Genomic DNA, 8,318 nt, shown 5'->3' on the forward strand with positions numbered 1-8,318 from the left:
GGTGCTCCAAGTCTCAGTCTGGCCTCTTCTTCCAGGCAGCCTCCCCAGATCTCCCAGACTGGTTAGACCTCCTCCTCAGGCTCCCACAGAGTCCGGCCCTTCCACCATCCAAGCGTCCACCCTGGTGACCATTTATGTGCTGTCTCTGCCCGCCAGAGGCATCCGACGACGCTGAGATCCGGCCTGTGGGGGCCTACCACGACCTCCCCATCAGGCTGGCTGGGCTCCGAGCGGGCTTACGGGGCGAACAGATGAATGGATGACAGAGCAGGTGACCTCCAGGACAGCTCTACGCGGGGCGGCGGCCTTGACTCCCTCCCTGGGCCTCCTGCGATGTCCCCAATGTCCCCGCCTGCCACTCGCCCCATCGGGGAAGGTCGCCACCCCCCACCCTGCCCTGGCGTCTCTAAAATACAGGTTTCCCAGCAAGGGCAGGACGTGGCTGGGATGACACCCACAGGGCTGGTGCCAGCCTCACCTGTGTCCCCCCAGCCCCAGCTCACAGTCACGGTGGGGGACACTCGAGAAGGAGGCTGTGGCCCTGAGGGCTCTGGGTTCACTCGGTTTTGACTTTGGCTGCAGGACCGCGGGCAGGCCCCTCTCTCCTGGCCTCTTTTCTTTTCTTTTCTTTTCTTTTCTTTTCTTTTTTAGAGGTTTTTGCTACAGGGCGCGTGCGCTCGCCAGAAAGACAGAGAGACAGAAAGACAGAAAGCGAGAAATCACCCCCCAGGGAGGATGGCCACGCCGCAATCCCTTCTCCTCCATTCTCCTCTCGGGATCTTGGGCACGCACGCACACGCGCCCGGCGTGAGTTTAAGCCACCGGGTCCGGGACGCGAACCGCAAGGACTACGTGGGAGTCCAGCGACAGAGCCATTACGCTAACTGCTGGTCCCTCTCCCGGACTTTCTGACCTGCACGTGGCGGGAGGCTGCACCCCAAGGACCCCCCCACCCTCGCACAACACAACCCCTGGCCCACAGCCAGAGGTCGGGAGGACAGGTCTGTGCAGCACGCCACCTTGGGCGTAAGAGCAGGGGACTGCTGCCAAGGCCGCCCAGGGACTGCCACCTTAGCTGGTGGCCCCATTTCAGCTGGAGGACTGGGGCACAGCAAGCAGGGGCTGCCCAGTCACCGAGGACCCAGGGCCTGGCTGGCTGGACCCACCATGGGCTAAGTCAGGGGGGGCTGTCCCACCCCTGTGTGTCCTCAGCCCCGGCCTGCACTGAGGGAGGGCCTACTGTGTGCCGTCTTGTCCCTGGGACTGGGGCGGGGAGGGTGGCCTGGAGGACACAGCAGGGCAGGGGGTGAAGGCTGAGAAGGCAGGGGCTGGGGTGGGTGCTGCTGGGGAACACCGATGGACCCACCATGGGCTAAGTCAGGGGGGGCTGTCCCACCCCTGTGTGTCCTCAGCCCCGGCCTGCACTGAGGGAGGGCCTACTGTGTGCCGTCTTGTCCCTGGGACTGGGGCGGGGAGGGTGGCCTGGAGGACACAGCAGGGCAGGGGGTGAAGGCTGAGAAGGCAGGGGCTGGGGTGGGTGCTGCTGGGGAACACCGAGAGGTGAGGAGGGAGCCACAGGGACCCAAGCGCACCCTGGGCTGGTGGGCAAGTGCAAAGGCCCCAGGACTGGTCCTCCTGCAGCTGGAGCCACAGCCGGGCCTCCCGTGGGGGCTGGGGGGCAGGGCGATGCAGCGCTGGGGCTGAGCAGGGAGGGGTGTCCCACAGCGGGGCAGTGCGGGAGGAGGGCTCATCCCTCCCCTAGGGCTGAGGGCTGGGGTGTTGGCAGCCCTTCTGAGGAAAGGAGGCAGAAAACCCAGGCCCCCTAACTCTGGCCAGGGTCTTCCTGCACAGGGCGGGTGTTCTGGGCCAGTGTCCCCACCTGGAGGGGGATGGGGAGGCCATCCAGGGTCTGGAGCTCGAGCTCCGAGTCCTGATCCCGGCTGGGGCGCTCTACGCCCTACCCCCACGTCCTGGCTGCGCAGCCCCGCCCGAGCCCCGCCTCCCCCTCCGGGCTGCCCTCCTCCTTCCTCTCTGCAGCTCATTTCCCGAAGGCTGTTTTCAGACCGCAAATCTGTTCCTGTTGTTTTTCGCCAACTTCAAACTCTGCAAAGTGCTTAGGTCAGAGCCCCGTCCCTTTCCTGGGTTCACGGACTCCGGGGCACCCGCCCCTCTCCAGGGCGCATGCGCCCGCGGCTGGCTCTGTCACCGGAGCTGCCACCCCTACCCCTGCCCCTGCCCGAGGTCCCTTAGCGCTGCGTCCTTCTGCGCTCCTCGGCCCGACGGCCCTGCGGTCGGGGACCGGCTGGGCGCGCTCTGTCGTCCACGTCTGCGGATGCCCCGGGAGGGGTGACATCTGTCCGGCCACCATCGGGACCCCAGGGCCAGATGCTCTAAGCAGATGTTCGTACATCTGCAAATGACAGCTAGCTCCTGGCTCGGTTGCTGTCGCACAGAACAAAGGCGTGGTGGGGAGCGGGGTGGTGACCTGGTGGGCCCGGGGCCCCCCACCTGCCCAGCCGGCCAGCAGCTATTTCCAGCGTCGGGAAACAGGAAGTGAGTCACGGCTGGACGCCCGGCACCTCGGGTGCGATTCACGAGCGCCTGGAGGAAGGGCCGGCACCAAACAGGGCGGCAGGAAGGAGGCCCTGGAGGAAGAGGATAGCGGGGAGACCCTCTCCCCAGCACAACAGGCAGCCTGCGGGGGCCCCTGGAAGCCGGTGAGGTCAGCACGAATGTCCGGCCACACCTGGGGACTGCCCAGAGAGGCCGAGGCTGTGAGCCCCACCTGCAACCCAGTGCCCCCAGGCCTGGCCTGCAGAGAGCTCCCCGGAGCAGAGGGGCTCACCGGCCCTTTACAGGCGGCATCGGGGAGGCAGGGCCGGCAGAGACCCCGAGGTCAGAGAGGGGCAGCTTCCGTTCCAGCCCGGCTCTGTGTGACGATGGAGGGGCCTGGCTTCCAAGCCCCGGGGATCAGAGACGTGGAGACTTTCTGAGAGGGTGCCCCAGGAGCCTAGGCCAGGTGTCAGAGGCCCTGGCGGAGCTGACGGGCCTTCCAGCCCTGGGGTCAAGCTCTGGCTCCTTCATCACTCACACGCAGGGCCCATCAAGGCGCCCCGCCCTCGGGCCTCGATCCTCCATCCTTATAGAGGATGGCCAGCCTGGGAACAAAGTCAGCATGCCCCAAGCTCAGCACCGTGGGCAGGGGCCTCAGAGTGATCCCCCCGTAGAGGTCAGAGGGCCCCCTTCCTCCCTGCCCCAAGCCCAGGCCCCAGAGACCCCTGGGTGCCCCCCCATTGCAGACAAGGCGGTCGGTGCTGGCGGGGCAGGGGAACGGGGCGGGGGGAGCCATAAATGAGGTGGCAACTGGTCAGGGCTGGGCGGGTGCGACGTTTGAGCCCAGCAAAGCCTGGTCTGGGTGCGGTGCAGAGAGCCGGGCGCAGGGTCTGCCTCCCCCGCAGGTGCCTCCCTCTGCCTCGCACCCATTCCAGCTGCTCTCCCTCCTCTGGACCTCAAGGCCGCCCAGGGGACTGGGCACCGGGAGCCCAGGACGGAGCCCTGACCTTCAGGGCATCCTGGTGCCCACCCAGCATGGCCGGGCACGGCGGGAGGGCCGGGAGGTTAAGAGGGAGGCTGGAAGCCCCCAGGTGCTGCCGCAGCTGGTCTATGGGGTCTGCAGTCCCCGGCCCTGGTTCACTCCGTGTGCGACCCCGGGTCTGCAGGGAGGCCGGGAAAAGCAGGAGGGTGTGGGTGTGGCTATTTTTAGCACCGGTAATGGGGGGGTAGGATTTATGGGGGGGAGGCTTTGTGCCTGTCTCCATGCCCTGGACACTCCCAGCCAAGACCCCACGGCCTCCCACCAACCCCGGCTCCAGCCCTGGCTGAGCGGAGGTGCCCTGGGCCCTGTTCAGGCTCGGCCAACCGGTGCTGCTGCCCTGTTCCAGAAAAGGGAACTGAGGCCCAGAGCCAGATACGGAGCCCAGTCCTGTGTCCCTGTGCGTCTACACCCCTCCCCAGCTCCTCCCCCATGGCTTTCTCCCCTGCCCCACCCCCACCGCAGATCCCCCGGAGCAGACAGTGGGACCGCGGACCAGGGACCAGCTCCCTTCCCCATGTTCAGAGGGTATCCACGGAAGGCCCTCTAGGCCCAGCGCTAGGCACAGTCTCAGAGGAGCCGACTGAAAGCCAATGTGACCAGCCCACAATGGAAGCTGAGCAAAGCTGTAAGGAAGCAGGAAGGTGCTGACACCGCTTTAGGCTTGAGGGGTGGTGATCAGGGAGGGCTTCCTGGAGGAGGTGATAGCTAATCTCAAAGAGGGGTTACAGTAATAAAACTCTATTCTTTGAGGCACTCCCGTGTGGGAATGTTCAGGTCTGGAGACCTCCCTGAGTCAGGCCAGCATGTTCCCGGCTGAGACTGGGACGTGGGTGAGAACTGGGGGTGGATTGTGGCATCTCTCTCTGGGAATAATTTTTTTTTAAGAATTATTTTATTAGATTTTATCCATTATCATCATTATTTTAATTTGACCAGAGAGAGAGGGAAAGTGAGAAAGCAAGCTGCCAGGTGCGGGATCCGAACCATGGTTGACCATGCGGGAGTCCACCACACTTTAACCACCATGCCACCTGCTGCCCCTCTGGGAACAAATTTTTAAAATAAACTTTAAAAAAGCAAAGAGGGGAACTAAATGGTTGTGTCGTTGGACTCCGACGTAGTCAACCACAATTCGAGTCCCGGACCCGGTGGCTTAAATCTCACGCCGGGCGTGGCATGTGTGTGTGCCCAAGATCCCAAGCAGAGAATGGAGGAGAAGAGATTGCAGCATGGCCATCCCCCGGGGGTGATTTCTCAGTTCTGTCTCTGTCTGTCTCTGTCTCTCTGGCCAGTGCACATGTCCTATAGCAAAAATCTCTCTTAAAAAAAAAAAAGCAAAGGAAAAAGAGGAACGGGAGCCGCCAGCAGGGTGACGGGGGGTCAGGCAGAGACCTCCTGTCCCTGCCACTTGCCCCTGCCTGACCTCCCCACCTCACCCCCCCCACACACACCCCGCTCCTCTGCAGACCGGAAGGCGAGGTGGGCATCCAGCCTGCAGCGCTCAGATGAGGAGAAACCGCTCGGAAGGACAAAAAAATAACATTAATCCCATTGTCTCCGCTCCCAGATCCTGCTTGGAAAACAAACAGACTCAAACCCCAGCTGCAGAGGCTGGGTCCGGCCAAGCTCGGCTGCCGGCGGTGGGGGTGCGGGGGGTTATGAATATGAATGGTGGATGGCGGCCCGGACCCTCCTGCAAGAAAGGCAGCGGAGCGGGAGAACACCTCCGGGCCCCCACCAGCTCGAAGGCGCCATGCAGGGGTGCAGGGAGACCCGGCCAGTGAGGGCTCACAGCGGGGCTCCTCCCGGACCAGTTCCAGGCCTCTGCCCACGGCCGAGCTGGGACTGCTGTCCCCAGAACTGCAAGCTTGTGGCCCCGGCTACAGCTGATGGGGGTCTGGGAGCCACTGATGGGGAGGAGCTAGGCGGGGTCCCCCAACTGTCCACTGGCCTGTCTCTCCCATGGCCAGAAATGCCCACTCTGCTCCTGCCAGTGGAGGCGCCGGGGGCCCTGGGGTGATGGTGCCCCCTCACCTCCAGCGGCCCCCTGGGAGAGGCTTCCAGCTCCCGGGGAGCAGGGCCCAGGGCGTCGGTGTGACCTGCAGCCTGGCTCCCCAGGACCTGCCCTCTGCCCCCCACTCCTCCCTCTCGGCCCTCCCCTGGGCCTGGCCTTTGGACCCGTTACCCATGCCCGTCCTGCCCTGCTGAGGTTGGGGTCCAGGGGAGTCTTGGGAGGCGAGGCAGGGCCTGCCAGTGGGCTGTGTGTGGCCTCCGAGGGAGGACAATGGAGGCCGTGCTGGCCGCCCCACTCTGTGGTCCCTTGGAAGGAGTCCCTGATGGAGCTCTGAGGACTCCTGTCCCTGTCCCCTCCTAGCACATGGGCAGCATCCGCCCCTCTGGGTGCTGGGCCCTGGTGGGGCTCGTTGCAGGGACGCACCCTGAAGGCCGGGTGCGTGGTGGCCCCTCGGAAGCCAGGCTGCCCCCCAGCAGGGACCCAGTGCTGCCTCCTTCCCACTTCCCTCCGGGCTGACCTCAAGGGCCCTGCCCGGGCTTTTCCCAGCGCGGAGGCCGGAAGTGCAGGTCCGGAGTGTTTGTTCAGGCCGGCCGGGGCTCCTGGCAGGCGAGGCGGAAACGCAGCAAGATGTTTGTCCAAGCGGGGGTCGGCCTCCACCTCCAGGAGTGAGGGGACTGGCCTGGCTCGCGGGTGCCCGCACCCACACCCACTCACTCCAGCCTCACGCCTCGCCCGCAGGGGCAGGGCTGCACACAGTAGGCACTTGGCGGTAAGGGGTGACACAGGAAGGAGGCGCAGCCCCAGCCCTGACGCCTCTTCTCCAAGCTCCCCTGCTCCCCACCCTGCACCCATCCTTCAGGGGACCTGCTGCCCCACCTCCTGGGCAGAACAGAAGTGGGACCCCTGCTCCCCACCCACCCTGGAGCCCAGGCCCGGCCGCGGCTCCCTGCCTGGACTGGTGCAGTACCCTGCCCTCGGGTCCTCCTCCTGCGCCCTCACCCTGAACTGGGTCACCCAAATCCCAGAACCTCAGAATGTGGCAGTGTTTGCAGACGGGACCTGGAAGGAGGCGATGGAGTGACAACGAGGTGACACTGGGAAGGAGATGGGACACAGGCACATGCAGGGACACCTATGAGCCCAGGAGGGAGCCCTGGGAGCAATGACCCTGTGACACCTCGGTCTTGTGCCTCAGAACAGGGTGGGACCTGGTTCTGGGTCTCACTTGAAGCCCCTGCCCCTCCTGGTTATGGCCGCCACCACCCACCCGGGCAGCCCTAGCACAGCGCCCGGCCCTGCACTTCTGCCTCCAAGCCTTGGCTTGGGCTGGTTCCTCAGCCTGTGGCCTGTCCCATGCCACCAGGGCCGCCTCCTCCTGCAGCTCAGGCTCCTCATCCCCTTCAGAGAGGCCCTCCCTGGCCCAGGGCGCCCAGGTACTCCCCCATCTCTCCCACCGGGTGGTCGTGTCCCTGGGAGCACCACAGGGCTGGCCAGACCCCTGTCCCCACCTCCCTGTCTCCCCAGACCCAGGGCCCCCTGGAAGCTGGGAGGCAGAGCCGGGCTGACCCCACTGGTCCAGCCACGAGGCCCGCCTGCCTGCCAGGGACCCAGCTGTGGCCTCCCTCCTCCTCCCGCGCCCTCCCTCACCCTGCCTCACCCTCCTGTCCACACTCAGCACCCCCATGCGAAGATTCTTCCAGAGGCTTCTCCCTGGGGAGGGAGGCTGGAGGGCCGTGGAGACGGTCCTCGCTTGAGCATTGGGTACCAGTGCCAGGTCTGGGTGCCTGGGGAGGTTCCCGCCTGCTCTGTCCTGGGGCTGGGGGTCTGGGCTTCTGCCCACCTGGGATCTCACCCGGGCGGCCTGGCCAGCCTTCTGTCTGCGTCTGGACAGGGGTGCAGGACCTGAGGCTGGGAACCACTGGGCCTCCCTGGGAGAGGGGGCTTCTCTGGACCTTTGCCTGTGTACTCTCTGGAGAGAGACAGAGAGGCTCTCTGGAGAGAGACAGAGGGAAAGTGAGAAGGCACTCCCCTGGGAGAAGGCCACTCCCACAACCCCGCCTCCATTCTCAGGTTGTTGGGCACCCAGGCAGGCAGCTTCTCAAGCCGTCTGGATCTGGGACTCGAACCCCGTTGGCCGCGTGGGATCCAGCCGCAGCCACCTTAACACACACGCAGGAACACCCGACAGCAGACAGAAGCTGCCAACTGGGCCGATGTAGGGCCCCGTGCTGTCCCGACATGTGACTGGGAGAAGGCCCATCTAGGGACCAGGGCCGGGTGGGGTCAGGGCTGGACACCAAGGGGCCCGAGGGACTTTCTCGGGGCTCCAGTGTTCCCTGTCCTGGGAGGGCTTACAAGGGCTGTCCATCTCCTGCGATGCAAATTATCCCCAAGGAAAATGTTGGTTTGATTTAAGAGACAGATTTTTGCCATAGGTACGCGCTCTGGCCGGAGAGACAGAAAGAGATCGCCCCCTCTGGGGGTGGCCAGGCTGCAGTCCCTTCTCCAGTCCCCTCTCAGGATCTCGGGCACGCACGCACACGCGACGGCTGTGAGTCTGAGCCGCCCAGCTGGCTTTCCTCGTGGGAGTCCAGCGACATAACCGTTACGCCACCTGCTGGTCCCCGGACAGTGGTTTGAAAACACACCAGGCCCCCCTCGAGCCAGCCCGCGCCAGGCCTGCGGGCGGCCGAGCCCGCACCCGGCCAG

The sequence above is a fragment of the Tupaia chinensis genome, unplaced genomic scaffold, assembly GCF_000334495.1.
Source record: "Tupaia chinensis unplaced genomic scaffold, TupChi_1.0 Scaffold000704_1, whole genome shotgun sequence".
Taxonomy (NCBI): domain Eukaryota; kingdom Metazoa; phylum Chordata; class Mammalia; order Scandentia; family Tupaiidae; genus Tupaia; species Tupaia belangeri.